Below are 27,582 nucleotides of genomic sequence, written 5' to 3'. Positions count from 1 at the left end.
CCTGCCCTCATGAGTATCCATTCTACACCATATGATCTCCCCATCCTGCCCCATCTGTCTCCATCGTATCCATCCTGCCCCATGATCCAATCCTGCCCCATGTCTTTCATTCTGCCCCGTGTCTCCAATCATGCCGCGTGTCTACATTCTGCCCATGCCTCCAGTCATGCGCCCAGTGTGTCCAGCAATCTGCCCCAGTGTGTCCAGCATATTACCCCCAGTGTGTCCAGCATATTACCCCCAGTGTGTCCAGCATATTACCCCCAGTGTGTCCAGCAATCTGCCCCAGTGTGTCCAGCAATCTGCCCCCAGTGTGTCCAGCAATCTGCCCCAGTGTGTCCAGCATATTACCACCAGTGTGTCCAGCAATCTGCCCCAGTGTGTCCAATTGTCCAGCATTGCCCACAGTGTGTCCAGCATTGCCCCGGTGTCTCCACACATTGCCCCAGTGTCTCCAGCATTGCCCCCAGACAGTGTGTTCAACAATATGCCCCAGTATGTCCAGCATATTGCCCCAGAGTATCCAGCATTGCCCCCAGACAGTGTGTTCAACAATATGCCCCAGTATGTCCAGCATATTGCCCCAGAGTATCCAGCATTGCCCCCAGTGTGTCCAGCAATCTGCCCCAGTGTCTCCAGCAATCTGCCCCAGTGTCTCCAGCAATCTGCCCCATTGTCTCCAGCAATCTGCCCCAGTGTCTCCAGCAATCTGCCCCAGTGTCTCCAGCATTGCCCCCAGTGTCTCCAGCAATGTGCCCCAGTGTCTCCAGCATTGCCTTAGTGTCTCCAGCAATCTGCCCCATTGTCTCCAGCAATCTGCCCCCAGTGTCTCCAGCATTGCCCCAGTGTCTCCAGCAATCTGCCCCAGTGTCTCCAGCAATCTGCCCCAGTGTCTCCAGCAATCTGCCCCAGTGTCTCCAGCATTGCCCCAGAGTCTCCAGCAATCTGCCCCCAGTGTCTCCAGCAATCTGCCCCCAGTGTCTCCAGCAATCTGCCCCAGTGTCTCCAGCAATCTGCCCCAGTGTCTCCAGCAATCTGCCCCAGTGTCTCCAGCATTGCCCCAGTGCCTCCAGCATTGCCCCCAGTGCCTCCAGCATTGCCGTTCGCAAAAAAAAAAAAAAAAAAGAGTTCTCACCTGACCAGCGCCCCAGCGGCGAGCAGCTCCCTCCAGCAGCGCACACTCGCCGGCGACTGACAATGACGTCAGACGCCGGCGACGTGTGCGCTGCGGCCGACTTCAGCTGCCAGCCTCCAATTGGCTGGCGGCTGTTGTTAACCGCCGAAGCGCCGGAAGGGGCCTGGTGAGCAGATGAGAAGGGGCCCGATGCCGGCCCCCTCTCTCTGCCCACTGGGTCCGGGGCCACATAAATGCCGGCAGCGGCGGGCATTCACAGTACTCGGGCGGTCAATCTGTGTGGTAGCCCAGGGCCCCCCCACACCACTGGGCCCTGGGCTACCGCCCATATTGACCCTCTTATAATCCGCCCCTGGGTATTGGCTATGGCATGGACATCATGTTGGCAGAACTTTTGGCAGAAGACTTCGTCCACTATAAGATCATGTGCAAAAAGTATAACTCTGCTCTCCATCTGGCCAAAATAAGTCTACTTCACCGCCCTCATCACATCACTATCCGACAACCCAAAACAACTCTTTGAAATGTTCCACTTCCTCTGTAGTCCTAAAGTACATGCCCCCGTCATCAACCTCAGCGCTGACAATATGGCCACTTATTTCCTACACAAAGTCAACCATATCCATCAGGACATTTTTGCAGCGTCCCCTCAGAGCCTGGATCCCCTTCCCTCCCCCACCTCAAGTTCATTTTACACCTTTGAACCCATCACAGAAGAAGTGACCAGGCCGGTGAACGTGCCTAAAAATCCTAGACGTCTCGAGCCAGCCTGAGGAACTAACTACCCCTAGAAAGAAAGACCTCTCTTGCCTCCAGAGAAATAATCCCCAAAGATATAGAAGCCCCCAACAAATAATAACGGTGAGGTAAGAGGAAGGCACATACACAGGGGTGAAAGCAGATACAGCAAATGAGGCCCACTAATACTAGATAGCAGAAAATAGTAAAGGGGTCTGTGCGGTCAGTAAAAAACCCTTACAAAATATCCACACTGAGATTTCAAGAACCCCCGCACCAACTAACGGTGTGGGGGGAGAAACTCAGTCCCCTAGAGCAACCAGCAAGTAAGGAAATCACATTTTAGCGAGCTGGACTTAAAACATAATGAACACTGATAATCAAAAAATGATCAACAAAAACTTAGCTTGTCTTGGAGAGACTGAGAGCAAGGTAGACACCAGGAATCTGAAGAGCACTGAATACATTGATAGCAGGCAAGGAACTGAGTATCCAGGTGAGTTAAATAGGAAACCAACCAAGGATAACGAACCAGCTGATGCTGCCAACCTGCAGAAAGACAACACTACACAGTACCGCTTGTGACCACTAGAGGGAGCCCAAAAATAGAGTTCACAACAGTACCCCCCCCTTGAGGAGGGGTCACCGAACCCTCATCAAGACCCCCAGGGCGATCAGGATGAGCCGCGTGGAAGGCACGAACCAAATCGGCCGCATGAACATCAGAGGCGACAACCCAGGAATTATCCTCCTGACCATAGCCCTTCCACTTAACCAAATACTGAAGCCTCCGTCTAGAGATACGAGAATCCAAAATCTTCTCCACCACGTACTCCAATTCGCCCTCGACCAGCACCGGAGCAGGAGGCTCAACAGAAGGAACCACAGGTACCACATACCTCCGCAACAAAGACCTATGGAACACATTATGAATGGCAAACGATGCTGGGAGATCCAAACGAAAAGACACCGGGTTAAGGATTTCCAAGATCTTATAAGGACCGATGAAGCGAGGCTTGAATTTAGGAGAGGAGACCTTCATAGGAACATACCGAGAAGACAGCCACACCAAATCCCCAACACGAAGTCGGGGACCCACACCGCGACGGCGGTTGGCAAAGCGCTGAGCCTTCTCCTGTGACAACCTCAAATTGTCCACCACATGGTTCCAAATCTGCTGCAACCTATCTACCACAGAATCCACCCCAGGACAGTCAGAAGGCTCAACCTGACCCGAGGAAAAACGAGGATGGAAACCAGAATTGCAGAAAAAAGGCGAAACCAAAGTAGCAGAACTAGCCCGATTATTAAGGGCAAACTCGGCCAATGGCAAAAAAGTCACCCAATCATCCTGATCAGCAGAAACAAAACATCTCAAATAAGTTTCCAACGTCTGATTAGTTAGCTCGGTTTGGCCATTAGTCTGAGGATGGAAGGCCGACGAAAAAGACAAATCAATGCCCATCTTAGCACAAAAAGTCCGCCAAAACCTGGACACAAACTGGGATCCTCTATCAGACACAATATTTTCAGGAATGCCGTGCAAGCGAACCACATTCTGAAAAAATAGAGGAACCAAATCGGAGGAAGAAGGCAACTTAGGCAAGGGCACCAAATGGACCATCTTGGAAAAACGATCACACACCACCCAGATGACAGACATTTTCTGAGATACTGGAAGATCCGAAATAAAATCCATGGAAATGTGCGTCCAAGGCCTTTTCGGAACAGGCAAAGGCAAAAGCAAACCGCTGGCACGAGAACAGCAAGGCTTAGCCCGAGCACAAATCCCACAAGACTGCACAAAGGAACGCACATCCCGCGACAAGGAAGGCCAGCAGAAGGACCTAGCCACCAAATCTCTGGTACCAAAAATCCCAGGATGACCCGCCAACACCGAAGAATGAACCTCGGAAATAACTCTGCTGGTCCATCTATCCGGGACAAACAGTCTCTCTGGTGGACAACGGTCAGGTCGATCCGCCTGAAATTTCTGCAGCACTCGTCGCAAATCTGGGGAAATGGCAGACAAAATCACTCCCTCTCTGAGAATACCAGCCGGCTCAGAAACTCCCGGAGAGTCAGGCACAAAACTCCTAGAAAGTGCATCAGCTTTCACGTTCTTCGAACCAGGCAGGTATGAGACCACGAAGTTGAAACGGGAGAAAAACAACGACCAACGAGCCTGTCTAGGATTCAGGCGCTTGGCAGATGCAAGGTAAATCAGATTTTTGTGATCAGTCAAGACCACCACACGATGTTTAGCTCCTTCGAGCCAATGTCGCCACTCCTCAAATGCCCACTTCATAGCCAACAACACCCGATTACCAACATCATAATTCCGCTCGGCAGGCGAAAACTTTCTTGAAAAGAAAGCACATGGCTTCATCACAGAGCCATCAGAGCTTCTCTGCGACAAAACAGCCCCTGCTCCAATCTCAGAAGCATCAACCTCGACCTGGAAGAGGAGAGAGACATCTGGCTGACATAAGACTGGAGCTGAAGAAAACCGGTGCTTCAGCTCCAGAAAGGCCTCCACGGCCGCAGGAGACCAATTAGTCACATCAGAACCCTTCTTGATCAAATCCGTCAAAGGTTTAACCACGCTAGAAAAATTAGCGATGAAACGACGGTAAAAATTAGCAAAACCCAAGAACTTCTGAAGACTCTTAACAGATGTGGGCTGAGTCCAGTCATGAATAGCCTGGACCTTGACTGGGTCCATCTCCACAGTAGAAGGAGAAAAAATAAAACCCAAAAAGGAGACCTTCTGTACTCCGAAGAGGCATTTTGAGCCCTTCACAAATAATGCATTAGCACGCAGGACCTGAAACACCATCCTGACCTGCTTCACATGGGACTCCCAATCATCAGAAAAGACCAAAATGTCATCCAGATAAACAATCATAAATTTATCCAGAAATTCTCGGAAGATGTCATGCATGTAGGACTGAAACACAGAAGGAGCATTAGAGAGTCCAAAAGGCATCACTAAGTACTCAAAATGGCCTTCGGGCGTATTAAATGCTGTTTTCCATTCATCTCCCTGCTTAATGCGCACAAGGTTATACGCACCACGGAGATCTATCTTGGTGAACCAACTGGCACCCTTAATCCGAGCAAACAAATCAGACAATAGTGGCAAAGGATACTGAAATTTGACTGTGATTTTATTCAGAAGACGATAATCTATACAAGGTCTCAAAGAACCGTCCTTCTTGGCCACAAAAAAAAATCCTGCACCAAGAGGGGAAGAGGATGGGCGAATATGTCCCTTCTCCAAAGACTCCTTTATATAACTCCGCATCGCGGCATGCTCTGGTATAGACAAATTAAAAAGTCGTCCCTTAGGGAATTTACTACCAGGAATTAAATTTATAGCACAGTCACAATCCCTATGAGGGGGCAGGGCACTGGACCTGGGCTCATCAAATACATCCTGGTAGTCAGAGAAAAACTCAGGGACCTCAGAAGGAGTGGATGAAGCAATACACACCAACGGAGTATCGCCATGAATTCCCTGACAACCCCAACTTGACACAGACATAGCTTTCCAATCTAAAACTGGATTATGAGCTTGCAGCCATGGCAGACCCAAAACGACAACATCATGCAAATTATGCAGAACAAGAAAGCGAATCACCTCCTGATGTACGGGAGTCATGCACATGGTCATTTGCGTCCAATACTGAGGCTTATTCTCAGCCAATGGCGTAGCATCAATTCCCCTCAGAGGAATAGGAAATTCCAAAGGCTCCAGGACAAAACCACAGCGCCTGGCAAACGACAAATCCATCAGATTCAGGGCAGCACCCGAATCCACAAAAGCCATAACCGGGTAGGACGACAAAGAACAAATTAAAGTAACAGACAAAATAAATTTAGGCTGTATAGTACCAATGGTGACAGGTTTAGCGATTTTTTTTAAGCGTTTAAAGCATGCTGAGATAACATGAGTAGAATCACCACAGTAAAAGCACAACCCATTTTGACGTCTATGACTTTGTCGCTCAATTCTGGTCAGAGTTCGGTCACATTGCATAGACTCAGGTCTCTGTTCAGAAAATACCGCCAAAGGATGAGCAGATTTGCGCTCCCGCAAACGCCGATCAACCTGAATGGCTAAAGCCATAGAATCACTCAGACTTGTAGGGGTGGGAAACCCCACCATAACATTCTTAACGGCCTCAGAAAGACCTTCTCTGAAATTTGCAGCCAGGGCACACTCATTCCATTGAGTAAGCACCGACCATTTCCGAAATTTTTGACAATACACCTCTGCTTCATCCTGACCTTGAGAGATAGCCAGCAACGCTTTTTCTGCCTGATTCTCAAGATTAGGCTCCTCATAAAGCAGTCCAAGAGCCAGAAAAAATGCATCTACATTAAGCAATGCAGGATCTCCTGGCGCCAGAGAGAAAGCCCAATCTTGCGGGTCGCCACGCAACAAGGAGATAACAATTTTAACTTGCTGAGCGGAATCACCAGAGGAACGAGGTCTCAGAGATAGAAATAACTTACAATTATTCTTAAAATTTAGAAACCTAGATCTATCGCCAGAAAACAACTCAGGAATGGGTATCTTTGGTTCTGACATAGTGCTATGAATAACAAAATCCTGAATACTTTGCACCCGTGCAGTAAGATGATCCACACTAGAAGTCAGAGTCTGAACATTCATGTCTGCAGCTGAGCTCAAAACCACCCAGAGTTCAAGGGGATGAAAGAAGCTAAACAAACTGCAGCAAAGGAAAAGCGGTAGCCGGTGAACGTGCCTAAAAAATCCTAGACGTATCGAGCCAGCCTAAGGAACTAACTACCCCTAGAGAGAAAGAAAGACCTCTCTTGCCTCCAGAGAAATAATCCCCAAAGATATAGAAGCCCCCAACAAATAATAACGGTGAGGTAAGAGGAAGGCACATACACAGGGGTGAAAGCAGATTCAGCAAATGAGGCCCACTAATACTAGATAGCAGAAAATAGAAAAGGGAATCTATGCGGTCAGTAAAAAACCCTTACAAAATATCCACTCTGAGATTTCAAGAACCCCCGCACCAACTAACGGTGTGGGGGGAGAAACTCAGTCCCCTAGAGCAACCAGCAAGCAAGGAAATCACATTTTAGCGAGCTGGACTAAAAACATAATGAACACTGATAATCAAAAAATGATCAACAAAAACTTAGCTTGTCTTGGAGAGACTGAGAGCAAGGTAGACACCAGGAATCTGAAGAGCACTGAATACATTGATAGCAGGCAAGGAACTGAGTATCCAGGTGAGTTAAATAGGAAACCAACCAAGGATAACGAACCAGCTGATGCTGCCAACCTACAGAAAGACAACACTACACAGTACCGCTTGTGACCACTAGAGGGAGCCCAAAAATAGAGTTCACAACAGCCCTCGTACTATATAACACAGCCCATACAGTATATAGCAGCCACGCAGTATATAACACAGGCGACGTAGTATATAACACAGGCCACGCAGTATATAACACAGGGCACGTAGTATATAGCACAGCCCATGCAGTATATAACACTGCCCATGTAGTATATAGCACAGCCCCCGCAGTATATCACACAGCCCACGTAGTATATAACACTGCCCATGTAGTATATAGCACAGCCCCCGCAGTATATCACACAGCCCACGTAGTATATAACACTGCCCATGTACTATATAGCACAGCCCCCGCAGTATACCACACAGCCCACATAGTATATAACACTGCCCATGTAGTACGAGTAGCACAGCCCCCGCAGTATATCACACAGCCCATGCAGTATATCACACTGGCCATGTAGTATATAGCACAGCCCCCGCAGTATATCACACTGGCCATGTAGTATATAGCACAGCCCCCACAGTATATCACACAGTCCATGCAGTAAATCACACTGCCCATGTAGTATATAGCACAGCCCCCGCAGTATATCACACAGCCCACGCAGTATATCACACTGGCCATGTAGTATATAGCACAGCGCACGCAGTATATCACACAGCCCACGTAGTATTTAGCAGTGTGGGCACCATATCCCTGTTAAAAAAATAATAATTAAAATAAAAAATAGTGATATACTCACCCGCCGGGATCCACCGAAGTTCTGGCGATTTGCGCGCGGCAGCCGCCATCTTCCGTTCCCAGGATTCATTGCGAAATTACCCAGAAGACTTAGCGGTCTCGCGAGACCGCTAAGTCTTCTGGGTAATTTCACAATGCATCTCTGGGAACGGAAGATGGCGGCAGGCGCGAGCACATCGTTGGACGACGGAGGATGAGAATAGCAGGTTTTTTGTTTTTTTATTATTTTTAACATTACATATTTTTACTGTTGATGCTATTTAGGCAGCATCAATAGTAAAAGTTGGGGACGCACAGGGTTAATAGCAGCGGTAACGGAGTGTGTTACCCGCGGCATAACGCGGTCCGTTACCGCTGGCATTAACCCTGTGTGAGCGGTGACTGGAGGGGAGTATGCGGGCACTGACTGCAGGGGAGTAGGGAGGGACTAATCGGACTGTGCCCACCGCTGATTGGTCGTGGCAGCCATGACAGGCAGCTGGCGAGACCAATCAGCGACGCGGGATTTCCGTGACGGAAGTTGCAGACAGAAAGATGGAAGTACCCCTTAGGCAATTATATATATAGACTAGATGGTGGCCCGATTCTAGCGCATCGGGTATTCTAGAATATGCATGTCCACGTAGTATATTTCACAGCCCACGTAGTATATTGCCCAGCCACGTAGTATATTGCCCAGCCACGTAGTATATTGCCCAGTTACGTAGTATATTGCCCAGTGACGTAGTATATTGCCCAGCCACGTAGTATATTGCCCAGTTACGTAGTATATTGCCCAGTGACGTAGTATACAGCACAGAGCCATGTAGTATATTGCACAGCGACGTAGTATATTGCCCAGCTACGTAGTATATTGCCCAGCCACGTATGTCACAGGTTAAAAAAAAAAAATAAACATATACTCACCTTCCGAGGGCCCCTTGTAGTTCTGTCGCCTGTGTGCGGTGCAGGCGGCAGCTTCCGGTCCCAGGGTGTGATGACGTCGCGGTCACATGACCGTGATGTCATGGCAGGTCCTTCTCGCGCAGGCCGCAGGACCTGTGATGATGTCGCGGTCACATGACCGTGATGTCATGGCAGGTCCTTCTCGCATACCATCCTTGCCACCGGAACCTGCCGCTTGCATGGAGCGGTCACCGGAGCGTCGCGAGGAAAGGCGGCGGAAGGTGAGTATATAATGATTTTTTTTTTTAAATTATTTTTAACATTAGATGTTTTTACTATTGACGCTGCATAGGCAGCATCAATAGTAAAAACTTGGTCACACAGGGTTGATAGCGGCGGTAACGGAGTGAGTTACCCGTCGGCATAACGCGGTCCGTTACCGCTGGCATTAACCCTGTGTGAGCGGTGACTGCGGGGAGTATAGAGCGGGCGCTGGGCACTGACTGCAGGGGAGTAGGGAGGGACTAATCGGACTGTGGCCGTCGCTGATTGGTCGCGGCAGCCATGACAGGCAGCTGGCGAGACCAATCAGCGACTTGGATTCCATGACAGACAGAGGCCGCGACCAATGAATATCCGTGACAGACAGAAAGACAGAAGGACAGAAAGACGGAAGTGACCCTTAGACAATTATATAGTAGATACCACCTCCAGTGAACATTATATTGGCAGAGTGGCCAACCATCCAGATATTCCAGGACAGTCCGTAAAAATAGGGCATTTTGTCCTTTTTTTTTTTTTTTATAAAATAAAAAGTCAAGTTGACAACCCTGAAAAATATACATATAGCTTGTTTGGAGGCAATATAAAAATTTATAATAAATAAATTATAATGTACTGTGACCAATTTTCTAATACACATTTTTAAGCACCAGATTCACCATAAATGTGTTATAGCTATCTGTAGGAAGCCACCCAGTGCCGTTTGTAGGAAATTGTGGCAACAGTGAAAAAAAATTAAAAAATCCTTTATTTCACTACAATCAAGCAATATGTGCATGCCATAATGTTTCTATGCTTGTTCACCCTACTACTCCCCACTCTCTTATAAACGTCAGTCCAAACAAGAACAAAAGCACAAGAATTAAAATAAAAGTAGATGCAGAAATACAAAGTTACACAGTCACGGAAAGGGTTATACCGCAGGTACACCAAGACCAATATAACCAATAATGCCACCACACGGTGACCATATAAGAGTCAGATACCAGTGTATCACTGGCAGTCTGTAGAATATTATAAAGCTGCAGACTATGCGAGAAAATACAGTAGCTAGCAATGCACACTCCATGCCAGACCTGTACATTAGGAATGATCGGAACCCAGATAGCAGACCACAGCAGGATATTGCAATTATAATTATTTTATTAATCTTTGGTCACCTTGACATTCTTCATGGACCCAGTCTCTATATTTCATAGTCTACAGATTAATTTACGATCACTGTGCACCAATCAGGAGCCAAGAGTGCCAACCAAAATATTGTGTCCTATAAATTAATTCAGACCCCAGCCCTCCCCCACTAACTGTAGCACTGGTCACCTAACCGCCTTTGTCCCCAAGAAAGTAACAGAGAACACAAACATTAAGTTATTTTATCTCAGCAGCTGCTGGGGCTGCTCGGAGGATGCACCTCCTACTGGAAGTCTAAATTGCAGCCATTCAGAGTAAGCCGTCCTCCGAGGAGCCAGCTCAGAATCTACAAGATATTAGCTAGCACCCAGCACATTTTGGCACCCAGTGACCATTAGATATAGCTGATAGTAGACCGTTAGTCATTGGTGAAGGCAGTTTCAGTAGCAGTGTTAAGAGAATTATCCGAGAGGGGACATGGATTATTCTGGAGTGGACAAAGCGTTCCGGGAGTTTGGAAATGAAGGGACAATTAGAGACGGGTCTGTAGTTAGCAGTGCAGCTCTTCTAAAGGGATAATTTTTTTTAGTAAAGGGGTTATGACAATGTGTTTGAATGAAGAGGGAAAGATCCCAGAAGAAAGACAAAAGTTGAATATAGCTGGGGAGAGGAACTGAAGGAGATGTGAAGGAATAGGTTTCTTGGTGCAGTTTGGAGCTCGAGAAGAAGCGAGGAGCCTGGTCACTTCTTCTGTGATGGGTTCAAAGGTGTAAAATGAACTTGAGGTGGGGGAGGGAAGGGGATCCAGGCTCTGAGGGGACGCTGCAAAAATGTCCTGATGGATATGGTTGACTTTGTGTAGGAAATAAGTGGCCATATTGTCAGCGCTGAGGTTGATGACGGGGGCATGTACTTTAGGACTACAGAGGAAGTGGAACATTTCAAAGAGTTGTTTTGGGTTGTCGGATAGTGATGTGATGAGGGCGGTGAAGTAGACTTATTTTGGCCAGATGGAGAGCAGAGTTATACTTTTTGCACATGATCTTATAGTGGACGAAGTCTTCTGCCAAAAGTTCTGCCAACATGATGTCCATGCCATAGCCAATACCCAGGGGCGGATTATAAGAGGGTCAATATGGGCGGTAGCCCAGGGCCCAGTGGTGTGGGGGGGCCCTGGGCTACCGCACAGATTGACCGCCCGAGTACTGTGAATGCCCGCCGCCGCCAGCATTTATGTGCCCCCGGACCCGGTGGGCAGAGAGAGGGGGCCGGCATCGGGCCCCTTCTCATCTGCTCACCAGGCCCCTTCCGGCGCTTCGGCGGTTAACAACAGCCTCCAGCCAATTGGAGGCTGGCAGCTGAAGTCGGCCGCAGCGCACACGTCGCCGGCGTCTGACGTCATTGTCAGTCGCCGGCGAGTGTGCGCTGCTGGAGGGAGCTGCTCGCCGCTGGAGCGCTGGTCAGGTGAGAACTCTTTTTTTTTTTTTTTTTTTTTTGCGAACGGCAATGCTGGAGGCACTGGGGGCAATGCTGGAGGCACTGGGGCAATGCTGGAGACACTGGGGCAGATTGCTGGAGACACTGGGGCAGATTGCTGGAGACACTGGGGCAGATTGCTGGAGACACTGGGGCAGATTGCTGGAGACGCTGGGGGCAGATTGCTGGAGACACTGGGGGCAGATTGCTGGAGACACTGGGGGCACATTGCTGGAGACACTGGGGGCAGATTGCTGGAGACTCTGGGGCAATGCTAGAGACACTGGGGCAGATTGCTGGAGACACTGGGGCAGATTGCTGGAGACACTGGGGCAGATTGGTGGAGACACTGGGGCAATGCTGGAGACACTGGGGGCAGATTGCTGGAGACAATGGGGCAGATTGCTGGAGACACTGGGGCAATGCTGGAGACACTGGGGCAGATTGCTGGACACACTGGGGGCAATGCTGGATACTCTGGGGCAATATGCTGGACATACTGGGGCATATTGTTGAACACACTGTCTGGGGGCAATGCTGGATACTCTGGGGCAATATGCTGGACATACTGGGGCATATTGTTGAACACACTGTCTGGGGGCAATGCTGGAGACACTGGGGCAATGTGTGGAGACACCGGGGCAATGCTGGACACACTGTGGGCAATGCTGGACAATTGGACACACTGGGGCAGATTGCTGGACGCACTGGTGGTAATATGCTGGACACACTGGGGCAGATTGCTGGACACACTGGGGGCAGATTGCTGGACACACTGGGGGTAATATGCTGGACACACTGGGGGTAATATGCTGGACACACTGGGGGTAATATGCTGGACACACTGGGGCAGATTGCTGGACACACTGGGCGCATGACTGGAGGCATGGGCAGAATGTAGACACGCGGCATGATTGGAGACACGGGGCAGAATGAAAGACATGGGGCAGGATTGGATCATGGGGCAGGATGGATATGATGGAGACAGATGGGGCAGGATGGGGAGATCATATGGTGTAGAATGGATACTCATGAGGGCAGGATGGGAGAACATATGGCTGGAGCCAGGAATGAGACACACGGGGCCAGGGTGGGGAATATTATTATTACCATAGGGGCTAATTAAGGGATATTATTACTGCAGTGATGTATTTATTTTATTTATTGAGTATACTGTTTTAAATGGGAGGGGGGGCGGTCCTGTTACTGTGCAGAGTGACACTATGTCGCCTTTTTTTCTCCATGTGGTGTAATGTAGAAGTTGTGAAAAATTAAGTAATGTGTTCTGCGAGCAGAGCTCTAGATAACTATGTTATTTCCTGCAGAAATGAGTCCTGGCTGGAAGAAATGATGGCGGTCTGTGCTGGATGAAAGATGGAGGACTTCACCCAGAGACGTCACTGGTGAGTCAGTGTTACCTATACACTGACACTATACACTGTATACTATATACAGAGGTCCTGTGTACAATGTCACCAGTGATCACTGTATTACCTATACACTATATACAGCGCTCCTGTGTATAATACCACCAGTGATCTCTGTATTACCTCTACACAGACACTGCATACTAAGTACAGATCTCCTGTGAATACTGGCACTTGTGATAGTATTGTGTTTTTTTTTTTTTTTAATTACTAATCAGTATTGTAGTCTTCAGTCACTATGTGGTGGTAATATTTGGTCTGGAAATGGTGTTGTGGTATTTGTCCCTTGAATGTGCTATTTGGTTACCAAGTGGTGGTAATATGTGGTCTTGACATGGTGCGGTGGTATTAGTTCCTTGTATGTGATATTATTCGATCACTGTGGTTGTAATTTGTGATCTGGTCATAGCGCGGTGGTATTTGTTCCTTGTATGTGATATTATTGGTCAAAATATACCTAAATTGTATTGCAGATTTCAACAAATATTTAATAGGTTACAGTAGAGTAGGGCCCGGCCATTTTTCCGGAATAATCTGGTTCGGGTATCACATGACCCTCGTCACATGACCGGGGGGGCCCACAGTGTCTGAACAGCCCGGGGCCCTGGCTACCCTTAATCCACCCCTGCCAATACCGAATAGCAGGACCAGGAGACTCAGCAGTGACTCGTGGATGGGAAGCAAAGTGCGGTGTTTTCTATAACAAACCACGCCTCTGTACCAAGATGTTCTGAAAGGGGCCAATATCTTTACACTCCTTCTTTAATAGCTGCTGCGCAATGTCAGATGTGCTCATTCTGCGCTCGCTTCCCTTCCCTCCACTGCAGATTGACACCTTTCTTCCTATTGCTGTACATACAGAGAACGTGGCCAATGTTTTTTAAACTGAGATGGACCTGATGAGTTTTTCAAGCAAAAGACGCTTCAGGAAACTTTTTTTTTTTCCAGAAGTGTCTTTTGTGTCATCTTTTTTCAGTAGTCTCTTGTGCATTATTTGGACGGTTTGGGTGATAGTGTTTTGGTTTTGGTTTTTTTTTGGGGGGGCGTTCATGATTTGTGTGAAGTCTTTCCTAGGGCTCGCTCACACAAGCGTATAGCACGGCCAAGTTCTATGCAATGTTTTATCAGATAGCCCTTGGTCTAGCGCTACTCTATGGGGCAGCTCAGATCTCCGATTGTTTTCTCATGTCGAGAATCAGATTGCACTCACTCATACAAGTCTATGGGTGCAAGTGACACATTGGACTGCACTCGGATGCCATCCAAGTGCAGTGCGATTACTGCGGACACCAGCATTGGAGATGATGGATAAATTACTTTCTCCGTCTCCTCTGCACCTGTGCTGCAGTTCTGTTATGCGAGAGAATCGGGGCACAGAGCGCTCACAATCGGATGACGCTCGCAGCAGACCAGGAGCCGAGGGTCATTAGCGTAATCGTCCCAATTCTCTCTCACAAAACAACATTTGCTTGTGTGACCCCGACCTTGGTGTCGCACTCCAGTCAATTGTTTTCACTCTGTTGAATAATGATGAAACCATTCGCATTTTTTTTAAGCAATTACAACAACAAAATGCTCCAAAGCCAGTTCCGTTGCCTTCTGGCATCTTTTCAGCTTTAACATTGACTTGTAAAGTAACTGAGCGTCTTCCGAGCAGCAAACTCCAGAACAACGGTCAGGTCACTTCTTTGCCTGAACATGTGCAAAGCAAGTCGCTATTAGGCTACGTTCACACGATCCGTTTTTTGCTGCGGATCCGTAGCGGAATTGCAGCTACGGATCCGCAGCCGTTTTCCATGCAGGGTACAGTACAATGTTACCCTATGGAAAACAAAACCCGCTGTGCCGACGATCCTTTTTTTCGCTGGAAAATCCGCGCGGATTTGCCAACGGAAAAAAGAAGTACCATGTCAATTCTTTCAGCGGATTCCGCTGCGGGTTTCCAACAGCACCAATAGGAAACTGCAGTTGGAAACCCGCAGTGGAATCCGCAGAAGAAAAAGGACACAAATCCGCCGAGAGAAGCACCGCCGTTTTCCACTGCGGATTTCCCCGAAAAAGGACCGGAAAAATCCGCAGTGAAAAACGGATCGTGTGAACGTAGCCTTACATAGGAATGAAAAGTCAAACAAGAAAGTGATCCGCACTACTGCAGCACCTGTGTCCGGATACTGATTCAAACACACAACCCGCTGATTGGCATCACAACTCGGATTCACTGGTGCCCACTCATAGAAAAACAATACGAATGTCCTTGTGGCAAGCAGAAAAAGAGTGGCACTCACTGTCCTTAAAATTCACTTTATTGCGGCATTATTACAATATCCAGGTCAGGAGAGTGACATGTGGGGCCACCAAACAGGACGACGATCGTTTTGCGCAATGGCGCTTCTACGGGTCCTGTGGGAGAGAGGAAGTGACGAAGTATATACCTGGTAGAGGTAAAATACTTCCCCCTTCTGACTTCACCACAAAATAACAGTGTCAATACAATAACCAAAAATTATTTAAAATGAGCAAACTGCAAAACACATCAAATACAGAGGGAAGGGAAGAAAAACAATTATTATTAAAAGGGAACTTTTTTTTAAATGAAAGTTAGGTATTTAGGATGAAAATGCTGCAAAGTAAGAATGTTTTCCCGAATATCAGAGGTACAGAAGTATTCCCTTCTCCAAGATCCTATCCCTATATGTAGTAAGTGTAATAATAATATTTATAATAATATTTATCAATACAGGAATAGTCTCCTCGCAGGGAGAAAACAAGGGAAATACAGTTAAAGAGCTGAGGGTTAAACAGGATAACAATAATTCAAATTAACAGTATCAGTTTCACTTATCGTGACTCGGTTGTCCATTCCTCTCTGAGTCCGATGGCTGTTTGGCTTCTGGCTGAGGCCGGTGCTGAGGCTTCCCTACCTAACAAACGATCCGACTTCTGGTGGCAGCGGGCGGTCACCGGTTTTACCCACTGAGCCCCTAGTCCATCATGCTGCCCGGCAGCTGGGAGTGTTTTACAACAACCTCCCACTTGGCGGGCCCTGCAACCAAGAGTCTCGCCCAACAATCCCCCGCTTGGCGTGCTCTGCCCTGCATGCCTGGCGATGCTCCCCGGTCTTTTCTGCACTCGTCCTCCTTCACTGCCGTGCGGCCTAACACTACCCGCAGGGTGACGCAGGTCCTCTCTCTCATTCTTCTTTGGCGGGAACCCAATTTCCTTCCCCCCTGCAACAACAGGCTCAGCCCCAGCAGTTCCAGACTCAGTGCCCTGTCAGTACCCAAAGCCCGGTCTTCTCCCTTACATCTCCGTTCTCCTTTAACTTGCCATTCCATGGGCGAGAGTTCCTTCACCAGGCATTCACATTCTTTCACTTCTTGAATGATTCGTTGCCAGATGACTTGATCTTGCTCATAGCGGGTAGGGCGCACTCCAGCCGTTCTTAGCTCGGATCAGCGTAATCCAGCTTGACTGATGGGAGGTAAAGAACTACTTTGATCTGACGAGTCCGCCGCGCCTGTAGCTTCAAGCATTCACGCTTCAGTGCTCATTTCACTGGGGGCAATAGACAATGGACTGTTGAGGTCTGGGGGCGAGGCCGACATATCTTCTTCATCATAGTCAAGAACCGTCAACGTGGGTGCCTTGATAACCCTCGACGATTCCTTTCCATCCTCGGGCCCGTTGGATAGGCAGGTCCGCAACATATTATGGTGAACTACTTGGGTAGGCGCTCCTTCCTCCTGGTCAAGCTGGACTTCATACATCATCCCGTCAGAACCGACTTGGCGTGTCACTCAATGCGGGGTCCTTCCCCATCGGTTTTCCAGCTTTCCCCAGGGCCATTTGTTCCGGATCAACACCCGGTCCTCCTGATCTCAGAGCTGTCACTCGAGTAGGTGCTGCTTCATGATTCTTGAGTTTTTGAAACTTCGTCTGCACCAGCCGACGGAGAGTCTGCAGTCGATGTCTGTGTTCTCAAACCCAGGGAGATACCCCCGTCCGTGGGTAGTCCTCTTCTGGGTCCAACTCCAGCTCGGTGATCTCTCGCCCCTTTTGCCCAAACAGCAAGGTATACAGAGAGAACCCCGTCGCACTGTGCACTCAATTGTTGTACATCCACACCAGTTCGGTCTCGAACTCTGTATCTTCTGATCTTCCTCTAACGTTAGAATCATCTGAATTAACGTCTGATTAAAACGCTCACAGACCCCATTCCCCTTTCCCCTGAGGATGATAAGGAGTAGTTCTTGACTTCTCAATCCGGTATAAATGGTGCAACTCTTCCATCACTCGACCTTGGAAGCAGGCACACTGGTGAGAGTGGATCCTCTTTGGGCAAAAGTACACCCAGATGAAATCCCGGCAAATGGCTTGTGCAGCTGATTCCGCAGTCTGGTCTCAGGTCGGAGTCATTACAGTAATCTCGATGAAATGGTCGGTCATCACCAGACAATGTTCATACCTGAGATGCGCCGGACCTACAGTTAAATAATCGATCATCAATACCTTCAAGGGGGCAGAAGTCCTGATGGTCTGTATCAGGGCCCTCTATTCTGGGGGTTTGGATAGCTCACAACTCTGACATTTTTGGCAGGCCTCCTCCACCGCAGCCCTCAATCGGGGGTGATACACCAGTTTCTGCAACCACTGAATTGACTTCTCCGGACCGAAGTGAGCCCCTCTCTCGTGTGCCTCTGTAGCTACCACGCTGATCAACTTTTCCGGGAGCACTACTTGCCAGGTGACCCCCAATTCCCGTAGTAGCTGTACTATTCGGTATAGCAATCCATCTTCCAACTGGAGCCTCTCCCACTATCTCAGTGTCCCCAAAGTCCCTGGAGACAGAGTGTATCTCTCGCTGGCTGGGAAGTTGTTTCAGGGCCACCCACTGTCGTAGCTGAGGGATCTCTCTGTCTGTCTGTTGAAGTCGCACCCAGTCTTCCCGGGGCCATCCCAACACCTGTTCTCCAGACACCCCTTCGATTTGTCCCTGTGCCTCCACCAATGATCGGGCAAAGTCCCGAAAACTAGGAATCTCTTCCGCATTCAGCTTTTCGTCTCAGTCATGTTCGGGTAGCTCATGAGTCACCCTCGAGAGGGCATCAGTGTGAGTGTTCTCAGCCCTGGCCCGGTATGCGATCTTATACCGATACTTGGCCATACGGGCCACCCATCAATGTTGTAAGGCCCCAACTTCGCATTTTCCAGGTGGGCCAGATGGTTATTGTTCATCCACACCACAATTTCTGACTCCCGACAAGTACTCTGCAAACTTTTCAGTCATCGCCCACACCAACGCTAGCAGTTCCAACTTGAAGGAGCTGTAAGTGTCCAGGTTCCGCTCTGAGTCATGAAGGGACCAGCTTGCATAGGCTATCACTCGTTCCTTTCCTCCCTGCATTTGTGATAAGACTGCCCCAGACTATGTAGCCTTCCATTAGTGTGGAGGATGAAGGGCTGCGAGAAATCCACATAGGCGAGTTTTGAGGCTTCTGTTATGGCCATTTTCAAGGCTTTGAAGGCTTCTTCCTGACTACTTTCCCATTTAATAGTTTGGTTCTTTGAACTGACTGGCACTCCTTTTAGCAGTTCTAGTAAAGGACTGACGAGGCGGGTGAAATATTTTATGAATCTCTAGTAGTACCCAGTAACCCCCAAGAAGGCCCGAACGTCTTTCACCATTGTTGGGGTGGGCCACTCTTGTACGGTCGCTACCTTCTCACATGCAAGCCTCACTCATTCACTGGACACAACATGCCCCAAATACTCAATTTGCTTGTGGAAGAGGTGACATTTTTGCTTTAACACAGCCTCCACTTGTTGCGCCTGCTGAGGTGAGAGTTTCGTCCATTCAGTCCACATCTGCTCTAAGATCCTGCAGATATATAATCTCAAAATAAAGCTCCCTACTTATTATAAACTTGCACCCTTTAGTGCCTTTCAAGTGACATTAAGGGGTGTTTGCATTAAAGTTATATGAAAAAGTTTGGGCACCCCTATTAATCTTAAGCTTAATGTTTTATAAAAATTGTTTTTTTTGCAACAGCTATTTCAGTTTCATATATCTAATAACTGTTGGACACAGTAATGTTTCTGCCTTGAAATGAGGTTTATTGTACTAACAGAAAATGTGCAATCTGCATTCAAACAAAAGTTGACAGGTGCATAAGTATGGGCACCCTTATCATTTTCTTGTTTTAAATACTCCTACCTACTTTTTACTGACTTACTAAAGCACTTTTTTTGGTTTTGTAACCTCATTGAGCTTTGAACTTCATAGCCAGGTGTATGCAATCATGAGAAAAGCTACTTAAAGTGGCCACTTGCAAGTTGTTCTCCTGTTTGAATCTCCTCTGAAGAGTGGCATCATGGGCTCCTCAAAACAACTGTCAAATGATCTGAAAACAAAGATTATTCAACATAGTTGTTCAGGGGAAGGATACAAAAAGCTGTCTCAGAGATTTAACCTGTCAATTTCCACTGTGAGGAACATAGTAAGGAAATGGAAGTGCAGCGCCCTAGAGTCCTGGTCGTTGCAGTACTGTGGCTCCGCCGCTAAGGGGAGCTATGGTACGTCTGATGGCACTGAAGGAGTTCATCTGACCAGGTATCACAGACACCAATACATTTCACAGTCGGGCCTCCAGGGGGAGCTAAGGGTTCTATTCATTAGGCCACTCCTCACATACTGGTAAAACTGGGGGTCAGGCAGGAAGTTAGTCAGAAAGCTGACTGGGTTGGAACCAGGCAACACCTTGTGGCAGAGGGTGTTGTGGGGGAAGATTCGGTAGGGCCCCTGTCAGGGGTGGGATCCTGACAGAGGCCTGGCAATTGAAGAGAACGTAACGGGACCGTGCCTGCTCAGCATAGCGGCGGTGCCCAAGGAAGGATTAGAAGCGAGATAGATTGTGCTGAGTGAGAAACGAGATCAAAGCAACAAGGAGAACACCAGTAGGAGTCGTGCTGTGAGACCGAGGCAACATTCTACTGAGGCGCACAACCGGCGGCCGGAACGCCGAGGAAGTATTTATTAATCTAGCTTCAAGCGATACTTCAAACCAACGGCAGGACAGTCAGTCATAGGCAGGCTGTCTCACCTAAATCACCTACGAAGACACAGGGGGCAACTTGTGGAGAGGGGCGACTCTAGGGTCCCGGAAGAGCTCCGAGCCTACCCGTCATACGGGTGCCGTCCTAACCGTAACATCAGGGAGGGACGGAAGATTAGCAGAACATCATCTAATCGAGTTGTGAGGGAACTTAAGAAACAGGCACAACAGTTGTGGGGACTTTCCGTAAGCACAGCAGGGAAGGACCACAACACATAGCGCTAGCAGGAAGGCACAGATTTCCACCTGCAAAGAGAACTCTGGAGGTGCCATTGGACCGGCCGGACTTGCGAAGCCTGGTTAGCCGTATTCCGGATTGAGGACCCAGAGATCTTCAGTAAAGAGGTAAAGAGACTGCAACCTGGTGTCCTCGTTATTTTACCGCGTCCGGCACTACACCGCATCACCATCCTTATCTATCATTCACTGTACGTCGCCTCCCCACCAGCAGGATGACGGACCGGGCCTAGCCACCGTGACAACCCCAGAGCAGAGACTTGCAGGCCCGGTACCGGGTACCCCTCGGCCCTGGGGCGGTGGGGGCGCTACAAACTTGGCGTCACAAACAGGATCTACTTAAGCCTGAAGAATCAGGTCATGTGTGCCTTAGAACTGTGATTTACTGTGTTTGGACTGTACTTTATTGCAAAAACTGTGTGTTGTCACTTTCCGCCAAAAGTTCCCGCCAAAAGTCGCCGCCATTGCAGCGCCACGGGGAGCGCAGAGGAAGAAGAGGGGCGTGCCATGGGAGGAGACTACCAAAGCGGCGCCAGAAGTAGCGACCGCCCCCTCCGACTCCTGCTGCGAGAGGACGACCTACCTAGCAGCAGAGGAGAACCGCCCCCTGATTTGCAACGGCGGGAAGCGGGTGACGGAGAAGCTCGGCCCCGGAGAAATGGCGGAGTCAGATGCATGCACTGCCACCGACCATCAGACAGCGATGATGAACAGCAAGTGCCTGAACGAGGAAGGAGCAATCCCGGCTTGCCCTCATCCACCAGAGGCGGACCTGTTGTGAATTTGGATTCTGGGCTCCCCCGGTGGCCGCTTGTGGAATTGGATTTGTCATCCTCTTTCCTGTTTCACCTGGTTCCATCAGTAGTGGGTGTCGCTATTTAAGCTCATTTCTCTGGTGGTTTCTTGCCGGTCAACAATGTTATCTGATGCCTCTCAGTGCTTGTTCCTGCTTCTAGACAACTACTAGATAAGTTGGACTTTTGTCCATGTTTCGTTTTGCCTATTTGTTCCAGTTCACAGCTGAAGTTTTGTTACTGTGTCTGGAAAGCTCTCGTTGATCAGGGATTGCTACTCTGGCGTTATGAGTTAATGCCAGAGTTTAAGGTAATCTCTGGATGGTGTTTTGTTAGTGTTTTTCTGCTGACCATGAAAGTATACTATCTGTCTTCTGCTATCTAGTAAGCGGACCTCAAATTTGCTAAGACTATTTTCCTGCTGCGTTTGTTGTTTCATCTGAACTCACCGTCATTATATGTGGGGGGCTACTGTCTTCTTTGGAATATTTCTCTAGAGGTGAGCCAGGTCTTATATTTCCCTCTGCTAGCTATTTAGGTCTTAGGCCAGAGCTGGGCATCTAGCGATAAATAGGAAATGCTACCTGGCTATTTCTAGTTGCGCGGCAGGCTTAGTTCATGGTCAGTATAGTTCCATCTTCCGAGAGCTTGTCCCTCTATAGGCTTGCTATGATCTCTGCCTGCAGAGATCATGACAGTTTGACCGGCCCATAAAGTGTTAAAGACCCAGGTTGAGAAAGGAGAGTTATAAGAAGTCTGCTGGAAATTTTTTTTTTTTTTTTCCCTCCAGTCTGCCTTGCTGCAGTCTTTTTTCTCTCTCTCTCTCCTCCTAATCTCTGTATGGCTCTGTGTGCACCTGACAATAATGGATCTCCAGAGTGTAACTGCGGGTTTGAATAATCTCATCACGAAAGTACAAAATTTACAAGATTTTGTGGTACATGCTCCGGTATCTGACCCGAGAATTCCTTTGCCGGAGTTCTTCACAGGGAATAGAGCTAGCTTCCAGAATTTCCGAAATAATTGTAAGCTTTATTTGTCCCTGAAGTCTCGTTCAGCTGGAGACCCTGCTCAGCAGGTTAGGATTGTGATTTCCTTGCTCAGGGGTGACCCTCAAGATTGGGCCTTCTCATTGCCAGCAGGGGATCCTGCGTTACGCGATGTGGATGCGTTTTTTCTGGCCTTGGGCTTGCTTTATGAGGAACCTCATTTGGAACTTCAGGCAGAAAAAACTTTGATGGCACTATCTCAGGGGCAAGACGAAGCTGAAGTTTTCTGCCAAAAATTCCGTAAATGGTCTGTGCTTACTCAGTGGAATGAGTGCGCCTTGGCGGCAACTTTCAGAGAAGGTCTCTCTGATGCCGTTAAGGATGTTATGGTGGGGTTCCCTGTGCCTGCAGGTCTGAATGAGTCCATGACAATGGCTATTCAGATTGATAGGCGTCTGCGGGAGCGCAAACCGGTGCACCATCTGGCGGTGTCTATGGAAAAGACGCCAGAAAGTATGCAGTGTGATAGAATTCTGTCCAGGAGCGAGCGACAGAATTTTAGACGGAAGAATGGATTGTGTTTCTATTGTGGGGATTCTACTCATGTTATATCAGCATGCTCTAGGCGTACAAAGAAGCTTGATAAGTCTGTTTCCATTGGCACCATTCAGTCTAAGTTTATTTTGTCTGTAACCCTGATTTGCTCTTTGTCATCCATTGCCACGGATGCCTATGTTGACTCTGGCGCCGCTCTGAGTCTTATGGATTGGTCCTTTGCCAATCGTTGTGGTTTTGATTTAGAGCCTTTGGAGACTCTTATTCCTCTGAAGGGGATTGACTCCACCCCATTGGCTAATAATAAACCACAATACTGGACACAAGTAACCATGCGTATCAATCCGGATCACCAGGAGATTATTCGTTTCCTGGTGCTGTATAATTTACATGACGATTTGGTACTGGGATTGCCATGGTTGCAGTCTCACAACCCAGTCTTGGACTGGAGAGCAATGTCTGTGTTGAGCTGGGGATGTAAGGGTATTCATGGGGACTTACCTTTGGTTTCTATTTCGTCGTCCATTCCCTCTGAAGTCCCTGAGTTCCTCTCTGATTATCAAGACGTCTTTGACGAACCCAAGCTTGGGTCGTTACCTCCGCACCGTGAGTGCGATTGTGCCATAGATTTGATACCGGGTTGTAAATATCCAAAGGGTCGTTTGTTTAATCTGTCTGTGCCGGAACATGCTGCTATGCGGGAATATATAAAGGAGTCTTTGGAAAAGGGACATATTCGTCCATCTTCTTCTCCCTTGGGAGCTGGGTTTTTCTTTGTCTCAAAAAAAGACGGCTCTTTGAGACCATGTATTGATTATCGGCTTCTGAATAAGATCTCTGTTAAGTATCAATACCCATTGCCATTGCTTACTGATTTGTTTGCTCGTATAGAGGGTGCTAAGTGGTTCTCTAAAATTGATCTTCGTGGGGCGTATAATTTGGTGCGGATCAGGCAGGGGGATGAGTGGAAGACCGCATTTAATACGCCCGAGGGCCACTTTGAGTATTTGGTCATGCCTTTTGGTCTTTCTAATGCCCCTTCAGTTTTCCAGTCTTTTATGCATGATATTTTCCGCGATTTTCTGGATAAATTTATGATAATATATCTGGATGATATTCTGATTTTTTCTGATGACTGGGACTCTCATGTCCAGCAGGTCAGGAGAGTTTTTCAGGTTCTGCGGTCTAATTCTTTATGTGTGAAGGGGTCTAAGTGCGTTTTTGGGGTCCAGAAAATTTCCTTTTTGGGGTATATTTTTTCTCCCTCTTCCATTGAGATGGATCCCGTCAAGGTGCAAGCTATTTGTGACTGGACTCAGCCCTCCTCTCTTAAGGGTCTTCAGAGATTTTTGGGCTTTGCCAACTTTTACCGCCGATTTATTGCTGGTTTTTCGGATGTCGTTAAACCACTGACTGATTTGACCAGACAAGGCGCTGATGTTGCTAATTGGTCCCCTCATGCTGTAGAGGCCTTTCAGGAGCTTAAGCGCCGTTTTGCCTCTGCCCCTGTGTTGCGTCAGCCTGATGTGAATCTGCCTTTTCAGGTTGAGGTTGACGCTTCGGAGATCGGAGCTGGGGCAGTGTTGTCGCAGAAAGGTTCCGACTGCTCCGTCATTAGGCCTTGTGCCTTCTTTTCTCGCAAATTTTCGCCCGCAGAGCGGAATTATGATGTTGGGAATCGGGAGCTTTTGGCCATGAAGTGGGCGTTTGAGGAGTGGCGCCATTGGCTCGAGGGGGCTAGGCATCAGGTGGTGGTATTGACTGACCACAAAAATTTGATTTATCTTGAGACTGCCAGACGCCTGAATCCTAGACAGGCGCGCTGGTCTTTATTTTTTTCTCGCTTTAATTTTGTGGTGTCATACCTACCGGGTTCTAAGAATGTTAAGGCAGATGCCCTTTCTAGGAGTTTTGACCCGGACTCTCCTGGTAATTCTGAACCCACAGGTATCCTTAGGGAGGGAGTAATTTTGTCGGCCGTTTCTCCTGATCTGCGGCGGTCCTTGCAAGAGTTTCAGGCGGATAGACCGGATCGTTGTCCGCCTGATAGACTGTTTGTTCCGGATGATTGGACCAGCAGAGTCATCTCTGAGGTACATTCTTCTGCATTGGCAGGTCATCCCGGAATTTTTGGTACCAGGGATTTGGTGGCAAGATCCTTCTGGTGGCCTTCCCTGTCACGAGATGTGCGAGTCTTTGTGCAGTCATGTGACGTTTGTGCTCGGGCCAAGTCTTGTAGTTCTCGGGCTAGCGGACTGCTGTTGCCCTTGCCTATTCCTAAGAGGCCTTGGACACACATCTCGATGGATTTTATTTCAGATCTGCCTGTTTCCCAGAAGATGTCTGTCATCTGGGTGGTCTGTGACCGTTTCTCTAAAATGGTCCATTTGGTTCCTCTGCCCAAGTTGCCTTCTTCTTCTGAGTTGGTTCCTCTGTTTTTTCAGAATGTTGTCCGATTGCACGGTATTCCTGAGAATATTGTTTCTGACAGAGGTACCCAATTTGTGTCTAGATTTTGGCGGGCATTCTGTGCTAGGATGGGCATAGATTTGTCTTTTTCATCTGCTTTTCACCCTCAGACTAATGGCCAGACCGAGCGGACTAATCAGACCCTGGAGACATATCTGAGGTGTTTTGTCTCTGCTGACCAGGATGATTGGGTTGCTTTTTTGCCATTGGCAGAGTTCGCCCTCAATAATCGGGCCAGCTCTTCCACCTTGGTGTCCCCGTTTTTCTGTAATTCGGGGTTTCACCCTCGATTTTCCTCCGGTCAGGTGGAATCCTCGGATTGTCCTGGAGTGGATGCGGTGGTGGAGAGATTGCATCACATGTGGGGGCAGGTTATGGACAATTTGAAGTTGTCCCAGGAGAAGACTCAGCGTTTTGCCAACCGTCATCGTCGTGTTGGTTCTCGGCTTTGTGTTGGAGATTTGGTGTGGTTGTCTTCTCGTTTTGTCCCTATGAGGGTCTCTTCTCCTAAGTTTAAACCTCGGTTCATCGGCCCTTATAGAATATTGGAGATTCTTAATCCTGTTTCTTTCCGTTTGGACCTCCCTGCGTCCTTTTCCATTCATAACGTTTTTCATCGGTCGTTATTGCGCAGGTATGAGGTACCTGTTGTACCTTCAGTTGAGCCTCCTGCTCCGGTGTTGGTTGAGGGTGAGTTGGAGTACGTTGTGGAGAAAATTTTGGACTCTCGTGTTTCCAGACGGAGACTCCAGTATCTGGTCAACTGGAAGGGTTACGGCCAGGAGGATAATTCTTGGGTCAATGCATCTGATGTTCATGCTTCTGATCTTGTTCGTGCCTTCCATAGGGCTCATCCTGGTCGCCCTGGTGGATCTGGTGAGGGTTCGGTGCCCCCTCCTTGAGGGGGGGGTACTGTTGTGAATTTGGATTCTGGGCTCCCCCGGTGGCCGCTTGTGGAATTGGATTTGTCATCCTCTTTCCTGTTTCACCTGGTTCCATCAGTAGTGGGTGTCGCTATTTAAGCTCATTTCTCTGGTGGTTTCTTGCCGGTCAACAATGTTATCTGATGCCTCTCAGTGCTTGTTCCTGCTTCTAGACAACTACTAGATAAGTTGGACTTTTGTCCATGTTTCGTTTTGCCTATTTGTTCCAGTTCACAGCTGAAGTTTTGTTACTGTGTCTGGAAAGCTCTCGTTGATCAGGGATTGCTACTCTGGCGTTATGAGTTAATGCCAGAGTTTAAGGTAATCTCTGGATGGTGTTTTGTTAGTGTTTTTCTGCTGACCATGAAAGTATACTATCTGTCTTCTGCTATCTAGTAAGCGGACCTCAAATTTGCTAAGACTATTTTCCTGCTGCGTTTGTTGTTTCATCTGAACTCACCGTCATTATATGTGGGGGGCTACTGTCTTCTTTGGAATATTTCTCTAGAGGTGAGCCAGGTCTTATATTTCCCTCTGCTAGCTATTTAGGTCTTAGGCCAGAGCTGGGCATCTAGCGATAAATAGGAAATGCTACCTGGCTATTTCTAGTTGCGCGGCAGGCTTAGTTCATGGTCAGTATAGTTCCATCTTCCGAGAGCTTGTCCCTCTATAGGCTTGCTATGATCTCTGCCTGCAGAGATCATGACACGGACCCACGTCCGCTGCAGCGGAAAGACCTGAATTCCTTGGAACCGGCAACGGAGCTGAGCCTACCCATCCCGACCTTGGAGCCAGCAGAGGAGGAGCCATGGAGGGCGGAGCCGCATCCGGAGACCGCAATGGAGGAGCCGCGGTCCGGGCTGCAGCCGACTCCAGTGTCCTCGTTAGTGGACCAGATCGACATCGGTGGAATCACATCAGGTGCAGGTATGGAAGACGCCCCTGCTCCCCCACTCGATCCCGCTCTCGTGACCGACCCTCTCCCCAGTAAAAGCCGCCTCCTCTCGGCAGAGCTAGTGGTGATACCCCCTGACGCAATGGGGAAGCTGGTACCACCGCTGCCGACCAGGATGGGAGAACCCATAGACGTGGGCCCAGACGGGGTGATTCTCCAGTGGGACACCCCCCGGATTGGGCCAGATGGGGCTCGGGAGGAAGGTTTCACCCTTGCTGTGCTTACCTGGGAACAATACAAACAATGTTTGATCCTACATTGGAAAAGACAAAAACAGGCAGAATTAACTGACCCACTGAGAGTACAACAACCACCTCTTGCGCGTGGTAGGAAAGACGTGGTAAAGCGGGGAACTGTGTTGGCCTTCCACCCGAAGAGGGGATGGGG

Source organism: Ranitomeya variabilis, chromosome 1, assembly GCF_051348905.1.
Source record: "Ranitomeya variabilis isolate aRanVar5 chromosome 1, aRanVar5.hap1, whole genome shotgun sequence".
Lineage (NCBI taxonomy): Eukaryota > Metazoa > Chordata > Amphibia > Anura > Dendrobatidae > Ranitomeya > Ranitomeya variabilis.
Note: the sequence above shows the minus strand (reverse complement) of the source record.